A 12,562-nucleotide genomic window follows, 5' to 3' on the forward strand; every position below is an offset into this window, starting at 1 on the left:
AAATGAAAAATAGGGCACCTGGGTGGCTCAGTGGTTGAGCGTCTGCCTTCCGCCCAGGCCATGAGCCCAGGGTCCTGAAATCGAGCCCCGCCTCGGGCTCCCCTCAGGGAGCCTGCTTCTCCCTCCACCTGTGTCTCTGCCTCTCTCTCTGTGTCTCTCATGAATAAATAGGTAGAAAATCTTTTTTAAAAAATTGAAAAATAAAAAATAAATAAAATAAAATAAGCTTGTCCAAATAAAGTGAATCAGAGTAGCTACTATAATCTGAGGGCTCACGCCAAGCACAGTGCTTGGGGCTAAATGAGTATTAAGTCACTTAAATAATATCCCTGTATTTAGTGAGAACACAGGCTCAGAGAGGAACAGTAACAAAATCAGGGTCGCACAGCTCGTCACTGGGTGGGCGGGGATTCCAACCAAGTCCGTGTGACCCCCACCGAGCCACGCTGTCCATCACGTCACCCCTCGATGCAGGTGCCACTCTTCATGTTTTAAAGCCGGGTTCTCGGCAACTGAAAACTGTATTAAGGTTTTCTAATATTTTTCTCTTGTCTTCTCCATACGACTGGGAGGTGTCCAGGGGCCAGTTACCCCCTCACTAGACTGGGAGCCCTTGAGGGTAGAAGTTGTGTCTCTCCTATCAGACTGGGAGCTCCAGCTGTCTCTCCCCCCAACCCCACCCGCAGGCCCCTGCCTTCCCCTGCCCTCCATCTGGCAGGCAGCTCTCCACCCTCCTTTCCCGGCGTGTGGCCCTGGCGCTGTCTCCTCCCTGGGTCCCCCTCCCCTGGCTCCTTCTCTTCAAGGCCTAAAGCACATCCATCATCTCAAAGAGAGTCCTCCCTGCCCCACGAGTACTCCTCAACGGCCCTGCGTTGAAGTCCTCCCCTCTCATCTAATTTATCAGCTGCGTGGCCTCTGGTGATTCCCCTCTTGGCCTCAGCCCTGCCTCCCCTCTCGGCCTCAGCCCTGCCCCTCCTCTCCTCGTCTGCAAGCTTACCCCTCCGTGAAATGGGAATGATGACCTCCGGCCCCTCCCTCACAGGCTGAGAACAGGCCAGGCTGAGCTTCCTGAGGCTCCGGGATGGGCCAGGTTGTGACCACGGCCCATGGGCAGCGGCTCCTGCCAGGTTAGGATGACTGCCGCCCTGCACCCCAGGCAGGATGCTCCAGGAGGGCATCCAGGGGTCATGCCGCCACCTGCTTTCCTGGGTGCTCCCTGTGCTTTGGAGTCCGGGACATATTTGAATTCAAATCCTGCCTCTGGTATCTGTGCAGTCATAAAATGTTATGACCCTTGACCCACGGTCGCACTTCTAGAATCGATCCTTAGACCTATAAACGCCGTCACCCACGGAAGTCCGTTCCAGGTCGGCTACCACGGTAGTGGAGCAGAAGCCTTGAACCGGCGAGGATGCAGATAAAGGGGGGACCGGTTAGATGCACTCTGCGGTCCGGGCCACCAGCTGCTGCAAAACTACAGACTCAGTATCTTGCACCTGCCACATTGACCCGAGACATGGCACCTGCCACATTGACCCGAGACATGGCACCTGCCACATTGACCCGAGACGTGCAGAGCACAGCGTCAAGCATGCAATATACTGCTAAGGAAAAAGGACATTAAAGAAAACAGAGTTATGGGAGTGGCACAGGCCACAGGATGAGCACCCCTCAACCTCCCCAGCACCCCTGGGCCCCTGCCTACAGGTCAGCGCACATTCATACGTGCGGGAGGGGGATCGGTTACCTCGGGCGGGAAGCAATGGGAGGGAGGGAGACTGAAAGGAGGTTGGGAAAGTCTGATCCTATTTCGGGGACTTTACTGTTGTTTACACCGTTTTGATGAGCCTGTAGTAAAAACAAAAATAAGGCAACAGGAATGTTTAAAACTCCCCTTTCTCGGTCACTGATTGACAGGGGGACTCGGGCATATCACGTCAGTGAGCCTCGGTTGTTTTGTCTGTAAAATGGAAACAACAATGTGTGTCTCACAGACCCACTGTGTGCAGGAGGCGGATCGGGGCGCCCGGTAGGTTCTCTTCCTTCACGGGGCAGGTGAGTGGAGGTGGGGAGCCTGCGCCCCAGCAGCCAGCAGCCCAGCTCTTGAGGGGCAACTGCTTTGACTCAGGTGGGGGGGTTCCTGCCTTGACCCCCAGCCCCAGGGGTGCCCCACGCTCCCCGCCTTCCAGCGGTTGTGAAAGCCAAGCAGCCTCTGTCCCTCCTGCCGAGTCACGCACCGAGGTCCGTCGTCTCTGAGCGCCCGCGGCCCCACTTGGGAAATGGCAGGTGTGTCCCCCCGCAGTCCCGGCCCAGATCCCGGGTGTTGGGGGGGCGTGACCTCCGACGTGGGCAGGCTCCTCTACGCAGCAGCTCCGAGCTCTCCCAGGGCGAGGCTCACCTGAGACGTAGCAGTGAAGAATCCCAAAGTGCTCTGCAAACACAGGCCCAGCCGGCAGCTGCCCCCTGGGAATCGGGTTCAAGTCTGGGCTTCTGCTCCGAGGAGCCCCGTGCCCTGCCGGCGTCCTCCCCTCTTCTCCCCCTCAGGAGCCCCAGCTGAGCCACAGTTCCCGGACTCCCGGAGATCGGGGAGGGGCGTGGACACCGGGGCGGTGGGGGGCAGGCCGGACCCCATCCCCCCGGGCGGAGACCCCTGGGGAGAGACCCCGAGGTTGGGGCGCGGCGGGGGCCTGCCGATTCCGATTCCACGAAGGCCTGGAACTTAGTGCCCGGGGAGCAGGCGGGGAGGGCAGTCCCCAGCCCCCCAAGCGGGAGCCTGGGACAGAAATCCCTTCCCGAGAGAGAAACATGAAGTCACGCTCCCTGGCACAGCACAGTACCTGGCTTGACCACTCACCTTGCCATGCACGGGGCCCCTAGATTTGAAAATAATGAAAAGCGTCGCTGGAGCAGCCCCGGACCCACCCCCACCCCGACTCAGCCTCCCTCTAGTCCCCCAAGGAGGCTCCTGAAAGCACAGTTTGAAAACTTGGAACCAGATCAAAGAGGGGGTGGCCGCGTGCAACCCATCCCTGCCCTCCGTGCCTCCCTCTCCCCAGTGTGACTTGTCATCCCCAATCGGAGCAGCCTGGGGGGCCCGGGACCTGTCCTGGGAGCGGACTACGGGAGCACACATCCATCTGGAACCCCGGGCCCCCCCCCAGGACTGGCAGAGAAGCACTGCCCACCCCCCACCCCCCTGCAAGCTACCTGGGTGCCCCTCGGGACCTGGCTTTGGCCTCCTACCTGCCCCACCTCTGGTTCTGGAGCCACCTTCGACCCTGGGAGATGGGAACCGGGGCAGGAACCCATGGGTGTCTCCTTGTCCTTCTCCTCTGGTCCTCCCAACTCCATTTCTCAAACGTCTCCCGGATCCGGGGCTCCCTGCCAGCCCTGCACAAGTACATGCGGCCCCAATGTCGGCGGGCCTCCCGGCCTCCAGGGAGGCCAGGGGGTAGTAGGCACAAGACTATGGTAGGTTCCAAACCTAGCTTCGCTGTGACTATCAGCTGTAGGATTCTGAGCAAGTTTTCCAACCGTGTCCAAATCTTCTTATCTTTAAAATTAGCACGATGGGGCCCCTGGGTGGCTCAGTTGGGTAAGCGTCTGCCTTCGGCTCATGTCTTGATTCCGGGGTCCTCGGTTTGAGCCCCGGGTTGGGCTCCCTGCTCAGCGGGGAGCCTGCTTCTCCCTCTCCCTCTGCTGCTCCCCCTCCCTCTGCTGCTCCCCCTACTTGTGCACGCTTGCTCTCTCTCAAATAACTAAATTCTTTAAAAAAAAATAAAATAAAAACAAAATTAGCATGATAATAGCACCTACCTTATAGCGTTGTTCAGAGGATTAAATGAGTGAATAGTCGGAAGCACTGGAACATAATAAATGAGCCCCAAGTACCAGCTCGTATCATTCCCCCTCCATGCTCCCTGCTGCAGCTGGGCGGTCTTCCTAACCTGCACATGTGACTTCACCTCCCATTACAGGCCCCCCACTAGACCCTTCACAACTGGGGCTCTGCTAAATGACTCTTTCTTTTTTTTTTTTAAGATTTTATTTATTCATGAGAGACACAGAGAGGGAGTCAGAGACACAGGCAGAGGGAGAAGCAGGCTCCCCCGCTGAGCAGGGGAGCTCAGGGAGCCTGATGCAGGACTCGAACCCAGGACCCCGGGATCACAGCCTGAGCCGAAGGCAGAGGCTCCACCGCTGCGTCACCCAGGTGTCCCTAAATGACTCTTATTATCATTCACTATGTAATAAATTATCCCAACATGTAGTGGCTTAAAAAACAAAAGCTGTTGACCATCTACCTTAGGGTCTGCAGGTTGAGGTCGAGGGTGGCCACCCATGCAGTTGCAGTCCATGTGTCCCCTGGGCTGCAGCCACCCACTGGTTTGGCTGAGGCTGGTAGATCCCTAAGACGGCCCATTTCTGTGGCCATCGTCAGGAGGCCTCAGTTGTCCCCACCTGGGCCTCTCCACAGGACGACAGGAAGTGGCAGCTGGCCTCCCCCAAAGCAACTGAGCCAGAAGCAAGACAGAAGCCATCGACCCTGCCCGAGAGTGACATCGCATCACCCCTGCCGTGTTCCATCAGTCACACAGATCAACCCCAGGACGGCGTGGGAGGGGATACGCTAGAGCATGACCGCTTTGGAGGCTGCCTTCCACACCCCTCCAGGCCGCATCTTTCCCCAGTCCACGACATAGGCAACAGTCCTGGAGCACGCTGGCACTGCCCACACAGCACCTCTGTGCCTTTGCATGTGCTGTTTCCGCTTCCCTCACATCTCCACCTACTTATGTTTAAAGACTTATCTAAGTCTTTAATTTCCAGTTTTTAAGAATATTTTTAGAAATTTATTTGAGACTGAGAGAGAGAAAGAGAGAGAGCACAAGCAGGGGGAGGGACAGAGGGAGAGGGAGGAGCAGGTTCCCCACTGAGCAGGGAGCCCGACGTGGGGCTCGATCCCAGGACCCCAAGATCATGACCTGAGCTGAAGGCAGATGTTTAACCTCCTGAGCCACCCAGGTGCCCCGGATTTAATTTCCAGAAATGCTTTTCTGTCCTTGCTAGGCCAGGAAAGTCTTTTTCCTGTGACCGTCACAGCAATTGGCCGGCCAGTAGGGATGACCATACTACCACTTGTGGAGCACTTGCTATGTTCCAAGCACGGTACTAAACGCTCCACGTGTCATCACTCGCTGGGTCCCCAACAGCTCCGGGGGCGGTGCTCCTCCACAGAGGAGGGAACTCAGGCGCAGAGAAAACAGGAAACTGTGCCCAAAGTCGCGCTGCGCGTGGGAGGTGGCGTCCAAAGTCAGGCCCGGCTGTCTGGCTCTTGCGTTATGAACACAGTGTTACGTCTCGCTCCTTGATGGACGGAATCCGGACTGACTGACCCTGTGCTTCCAGTGCCCGGCCCACCAGAGAGGAGGAAGGGTTTGAGAAGGAGGAGGGAGGGAAAGGAAGGTTAGAAGAGCAGACAGGTCTGGATCCGGGCCTGTGGGGTGGAGGTCGAGGCAGGCTCCTGAGCAGGAGGGCTTTGGCCATCCAAGTCAGTTCCTCTTCCTCCTCTCCTTCCTCCTCCTCCCCCTCCTCCTCTTCCTCCTCTTCTTCTTCCACCTTCCTCCTCCTCCCCCTCCTCCCTCCTCTTCTTCCTCCCACTCCTCCTCCTCCTCCTCTTCTTTCCACCCCTCCTCCTCCTCCTACCTCCTCCTCTTTCTCCCACCCCTCCTCTTCCTCTTCCTCCTCTCCTTCCTCCACCTTCCTCCCCCCCTTCCTCCCTCCTTTTCCTCCTCCCACTCCTCCTCCTCCTCTTCCTCCTCTGAACTGTGAGATTCCCAAGGCCCAGCCCGTTCGTCGAGCCCCTCCCCCTGGCGGGAGAGGGAAGTGCACCCTGCCTCATCCCACCTGGATCCTGCAGACTTTTGTTTCGCAGGTTCTTAATTTTTATGTGTGCTTAGCCCCTTGTCCTATTAAAGGAGTGATTTAATTAACTCCGAGAAATGTAATTAATTTTAATTGTTCACGATAATTCATTGTTTAATACTCTATTAATAATTATAAAAAATCCTAATGCCCAGTTACTGTCCTATAATAAGATAATTAAACACTTGTATGGGAGACACTTCATTTTCAAGTGCTCCCACATCACTCCAGTCTCTGGAGCAAAGCTTCCTTGATTCAACCAGCAGCGTGGTCACGTCGAGTCTCCCGAAGGTGGTGACTTTACATGGACTTTGGAGAAGGACAGGGTGGCCCAGAAGTTGGTAAAGAGCTTTACAGCAGGCGGAAGAGACCAAGCACTGCTGCATCAGAGGAGGGAAGTCCCAGGAGCGGTGTCCTGTGCACTCGCCAAAGCCAAGGCAGGCCTGCCCTGACCCGGCCACACCACGTCTTTGTGATGAGCAGGTTAATGAGGCACCAGTTAACACGTGTTATGGAGCAGTTACCATGCCCACTGCCTGCCTGCCATCATTCTTGATGATGGGGCCATGCTAGTGATCAAGACAGACAAAACGATGCTCTAGTGGAGCTCAAATTCCAGAAGGGAGAGTTAGACCATAGATGGATGGATGGATGGATGGATGGATGGATGGATGGATGAAGGGATAAATAAATGAATAAGTAAATTCAAAGAATACCAGTGTTGTGAAGAAAGTAAAACAAGATACAGTCAAGCAAGACTTGGTGTGTGGGTATGTGGGATGGGGAGTGCTCTTCAGCTAGACTAGTCAGAAAAAGGTTTGCAAGGAGAGGACATTGGCCCCAACATCTGCATTATGACAGGAAGTCAGTCTTACTTAGATCTCGGGGAAGAGTATTCCAGGCAGGGGCAAAGGCCTGGGGTTGGGCTGAGCCTAGAGGATCTGAGCGGCATGAAGGACAGCGTGGGCTGGCAGAGACATTAGGAAGAGAATGGTGAGTCATGAGCGGGGCAAGGACTGGACCATGCAAGACTTTGCAGGTCAGGGGTCAGCAAACCATAGCCGGGGGGGCCAAGTTCAGTCCACCACCTGTTCTTATAAGTAAAGCTTTATTGGAACATAGCCATGCCCGTTCAATTGCGAATCACGGCCACTTTTGCGCCATAAAGGCAGTGTTGAGTAGTTGCGACAGAGACCATATGGCCCACGGAGCCGAAAATATTTACTATCTGGTCCTTTGCAGAAAAGGTTGCCAACTCCTGTTGCAGAGCATTGGATTTTATTTTAACTGTAATGGGAGCCCCTGGAGGGTTTTAAGCAGGCGAATGTCATGATCTAATTTATATTTTTAAACTATCATTCTGGCAGCTGGGTGGAGAGAAGACCGGAGGGGTGGCAGGGAGGGAGTGCAGCCAGAAGAGGCTTTCCAGCCGAGGCTCGGGCTGATGGAGGATCACTGCTGTGCGGAAGTCAGGGTAGAGGAGGCGGAAGGGTAGGCCTCGGAGGAGGCCCAGCAGCCTCCCAGCGTGAGGTGATGGGAGCTTGGACAAGGATCAAGGTTGCCAGGAGGGAGAGAAGTCTGAACTGAGAGGTCTTCAGAAGGCCTGGTTGATGGGTCTCATTGAGGACTGAGATGTCAGGAGTCCAGCCCCCCTGCTGCCTCCCCTGTGCCCCCACTGCGGTGCTCCCCTTCACGGGGCCTCAATCTCCCCTTTGTGGAAAATCCAGAGGTGGGACCTTCCAATTGGGCCCTCTTGGTTCGCTCAGCCTAGCCTGGAAGCTGAGTCTGGAGCAGTCACTTTACCCCGCAACCCAGTGGTGTCTCCTATGGCCATGCACCTGCTACAGCTGCAGAGGAGGACAGACAGGGGGCAGTCGGGGTGGGGTGGGTGGTTGGGGCTGGCTGCGGTGGGGACTTGCTGGGGCAGCTGGGCCAGAGCCGACCTCAGAGGACCCGCCAGACTTGGCTAGGCAGAGGAGGAAGAGGAGGGGGGCACCCCAGGCCAACCAGAAGATGGGCTGTAGACTCAGGCTAGGGGTTCAGTCCAGTTTCTTGGAGTAAAAGAAGGAGGAAGTAGCAGAAATCCACCTGGACCTCTCAACTCCGAAAACATCTCAGGAGCAGTCATCCATTCATTCCAGAAATATCTGTTGAGAACCTAGAGAACCTAATGTGGATATAGCAGTTAGTAAAACAGACGAGGATCCCCCCCCCCTCCTCTTTGTGGGAACTTATATTGCACAAAAACCTAGCAAGCACCTACTGTGTGCCAGGAGCTGGGTGCTGGTGAACGAGACACACTCCGTGCTCATGGGGAAGCCATTGCCCTCGATCGTAAGTACCCACTTAACGCCTGAGAAGTAGAATTCGGTGAGTCCAGGAGGACGTGAGGACCCAGAGCAGGTGCCATGTCACCTGGAGACCAGGTGGGCCGATGGCTGATTTCACGTCATAACTTGGCTTGGCTATGGTGTCCAGCTGTTTGGCCAAACACCAGTCTGGGTGCTGCCGTGAAGGTATTTTTTAGATGAGATGAACGTGTAAGTCCGTAGCTTCCGAGTAAAGCAGATCGGCCTCCGTAAGTGGGTGGGTCTCATCTCATCACCTGAAGGCCTGAAGAGAAGCTGAGGTTTCTGGAGAAAGAAGCAATTCTGCCTTTAAAATGCAACACGAAAGCTCGCCCGAGTTTCCAACCTGCCGGCCTGGGCCGTGGATTGCAGACTCCGCAAACCTTACCTGTACGTCTCACCTGCCCTACGAATTTCAGAGCCGTGTGTGTGTGTGTGTGTGTGTGTGTGTGTCCCCTATCAGTTCGATTTCCCCAGAGATTCCTGATTAATACAGGGTCCTGTGGTCCACCTTCACCTGAGCTGACGACCCCTAGAAGACATCTGGGCCAACGCCCCGGGATACAGGTTGAGAAACTGAGGCCCAGACCCAGTAAGGGACTTTGTCAGCATCACCAGGGCAGACCGGACTTGAGCACGGGCCTCTTGGTGCCATCAATGCCCCCACACCTCCTCAGTCTGGAACAGCTCGCATTTCATCTGAGAGTCCGGGATGCCCTGGTAAGAGGGAGATCCGAGAGCCCGGAACATTCCGTAAGGAGGCAGAGACACACTTGCCCCAAGCCTGCCTGCCCCGCCTGCAACCCAGCCTGCCCAGGGTGGTGGCTGCAGGGCAGGCCCTAGATTGGGGACCAGGAAAGGGCAGAGGGAGGGATTCGGTGAGGGGACAATAGGGTGACGTGGGTCACTCCCATAGGGGCTGGTGTGGCTGTAGCTGGGAGGAAGGAGGGCACAAGGGGGCTGGGCTGAGGGCTTGTTTCTGAGGCAGCCAAGTGCCCTCTGTGTGCACACCCCCTCCGGATATGGGTGCAGGGGGCATAGAGGCAGAGAGGGACGAAGGTCTCTAGACACCCAGAGGGAGACACAGAGTCAGAGAGCCCCAGAGAAGGACGTCGTGAACACGCACACATGCACGCACACATGGGGGCCTAACAGCAGCCAACTAGCTTCCCGGAAACTATCCTCCCACGTATCTATCCCAGGCCCTGGAAAGAACGACGTACTTGCACCCTTGAAAGGGACAAGGATGGGGAGGTCTCCGGAGCCCTAGCCCCCATCCCTGCCCTCGGAACAAACCAAGATCCTACCCTTTTCAAAGCAGGCAACAGGTTGGAAAGGTGAGGCCAGGGCCACCCCAGACAGTTGGGCCCCAGCCTCCCCGTCCCCAGGTGGAGTCGGACCTGGGGCCGGAGCTGGGGTATAGGGTGCAGGGAAGGACCTACGGTCCCCATGGCCCCCTGGGTCCAGAGTCGCCCACTCCCCACCCTGCCCCAGAGGCCACCTGGGAGACTCAGGGCTGAGAGCATCGAGGGGGCACAGGACCTACCTCCCCCTGAACCCCTACCTGTGCCAGGGGCCGGCCAGCAGTCTACATGACCCACCTCTGTGGATCGCCTTAAAATCCCCTGAGCCAGCCTGACTACTCCGCCTTCTCTCCATGTCCAGTCAATGTGTACTTAGTGAGCACCTGCTGTATACCTCATGAGCAAGCCAGGTGGGCCCCTGCCCTCTTGGAGTTCCACAAAGCTTGGGGATGCTGCTGTCCCCTGCAGACCCTGGGGTGGTGGGGGAAGCCGGAGCCCAGAGGAGCCCTGGGGAGACTGTCCCTTCCGGGGTCGGGGGTGGTGGAGCACAGGCCCTTGAACCCTCCACTCCTGACCCCGTCTTTGGGGTCAGACACTGCCACCTTGGGGGAGAGCCCGGGGGACCCCGTCCTGCCTCGGAAGTCAATATGGGGGAGGCCACATGCCCCTGCCCGCCCCCAGCAGAGGCTGAGCACCCCTCCCTGCCCCCGGCAGGCGCTCCGGATACAAGAGCCCAGCATCTTCCTCGGTTCCACATGGAAGCCAGTAAGCGGCTGCATCCCCACCCTAAGCACTTAAATATACAATTTGCTTGAAGGAATTATACACTGCCGGCTGCTTTTAAAATCGAGAAAAGACCCCCCACAGAACTGTTTCCTTTCCTCAAGTGGCATCATCTTCGGCAGAGAAGCTGCCCGATTCTCTAATTGCGCCATCTGTGCTGGGGAGGGCGGGGGCTGGGCTCGGAGTCTGTTCCCTCCAATTCCGTCCTCAATTCCACATCCCCACCTGCTGGGCTCTTGCTGGGTGGCCCTGGGGCTCTGACCCCCAGCTGCCGGCCGCCCCCCAGGGGCTGGACACTTCACCCCCCGACGCTTCTCACTTTGAGATCGAGGGGGGTTAACCCCTCAGCCCCTGCGCGGAGGGATCCCCCCCGCCCAGATTGGGCTCGGTGGTGTCTCTCCTAAATTCTGCTGCTTGCAGAATCTTCTGGAAGCCCAGCTGGGCATGACCCGCAGGGACCTTCTGCTGCCCTGTAACAAGACCCCAGAGTAAGGCTTTGACTCCAGAGAGCCGGCTTCTCTTTCCTCGCCCCATGTTACCTGCCTGGGACTCAGGGACCAACAGAGACCTGGGTTCAGAGCCCGGCTCTTCCCCTTCCCAGCTGGGTGACATGGGGGAAGCCGCTGGACTTCTCTGAACTGGTGTTTCTCCATGAAAACACATACACACACACACACACACACACACACACCCCATCTTCTTCTATTCTCCTGACCACATTTCTCAGTTTGGGTTCCCCCCAAAGCAAACAAAGATTTGGCTACAGGTCAATTAGGAAGGAGGTGACCCCAGGACACCACGCTCACGACAAGAGCCCCAAAGTGACAGAAGGAGGAAAGAAAGCCATAAAGGGTGGGCACTGAGCAGTTACTCCTGCAGGCAACCAGGGCCAATCCCGCTGGGACCCTCTGAGAGGCTGGGTGGGGCACAGCTCAGAACCGCCCCCCCACTCCCACCCCCACCCCCAGGTGAGGAAGCTGGGCCTGCGGAGGGTCACTCCTGGAGCATCGGCTCCCAGGCCTGCCCCAGGCGGGGACTGACCGCAGGGCAGGGCTGCAGAGCGCCTGGGGAGTGTCTGCAGGCAACCCCGGGGTGCCTGTGCCCAAACCCTCCTTGCCTTCCTGCAGGGTGGTGACTAGCGTAGCACCCAGCACATAGTAGGTGCACGGCTGCCCCCTTCTCCCCTGGCTAAATGGCCTCATTTAAAATCCCGATCCCAGTAGGATTAGGACAAAGGAAGACGTCCAGTGCACGAGTCCCAGGCCCCGAGGCCCCATCCTCCACGGGAGCTGGAGCCAAGCCGGCCGAGGGAAGCTGAGACTGGGGCTGTGGCCCCTGAGAAACCGCGTCTCCATCCCTTTCTCCCAGGTCTAAGCTGGCTTCCTCCGCCACAGCTCCCCCCACCCCTGCCCCGGGGCCCCACTGGCACCACCTCCTCCCGGCAATCCCATCCCTGGTCAGGTCAGCACCGCCCGTAGTCCAGCCTCTTGTGGCAGCTGGCTCCCCCTGGGCGAAGCTCCACCTCTCCACGCCCCTGCCCCCACCAGCCCCACTCGCAGGGGATTCTCCTGTCACTCCAGAGCCATCTCAGGGACCTGCATGGCCTCTGTCTGGGCAGGGGGAGTGGTCAGCAGCTCACTGTCACCTGCCCAGGTCACCTCCCTGCATCTTCCTGTCTCAATATTCACACTTACCTCCCCTGGCCCTCAGGTTCTCTCTCGAGGTCTGAGCGTCAGTCCTAGTTCAGGACCCGTCAGTGTAGGAGAGGACCCAGGGGAAGCTGGACAGGCCGGCCCATGGCGTTCTGAACAGCAAAGACCTTTGCCACCCGCATCAAATAGGTGCACAGAGCTCTGCAGTCCCTGCTACCTCGGCCCCTTCCAGATGTCCTGGTGCCTTGATCGAATCCTACCGGCCCGACTGTGGACACTGTCTGCTGGGGAGGGGAAGCACATGACAGGGTGACATATGGGAGGTCATTGTGAGGCCTCAGCCATGCAGGGATCTGAGGACAAGATATTCAGACAGAGGAAGAGGGAGCAGTGTATGCAAAGGTCCTGAGGTAGGAATGCTCAAGGGATGTCTGAAGGTAAGTAGATGTGAAGATGGAACTATTTCGGCCTCAGTTTGGACGGGGCTCCAAGACAATAGACACCAATCACACCCACATTTCCAGCTGAGGCATAGAGACCTCCCAAGCAT

At 57.4% G+C, this 12,562-nt stretch overlaps 1 long non-coding RNA gene across 1 annotated transcript; it reads right to left on the minus strand.

Moving 5' to 3' along the window:
* Nucleotides 1–7,629: 7,629 nt before the first annotated feature.
* Nucleotides 7,630–12,244, minus strand: LOC140633072 (uncharacterized). The gene is made up of 3 exons (XR_012030710.1): nt 12,055–12,244; nt 8,189–8,558; nt 7,630–8,092 (listed from the first exon to the last, which is right to left on the minus strand). It is a non-coding gene; the product is annotated as an uncharacterized lncRNA (long non-coding RNA).
* Between the last annotated feature and the right edge of the window lie 318 nt (nt 12,245–12,562).

Source organism: Canis lupus, chromosome 5, assembly GCF_048164855.1.
Source record: "Canis lupus baileyi chromosome 5, mCanLup2.hap1, whole genome shotgun sequence".
In the NCBI taxonomy this organism is placed as follows: domain Eukaryota; kingdom Metazoa; phylum Chordata; class Mammalia; order Carnivora; family Canidae; genus Canis; species Canis lupus.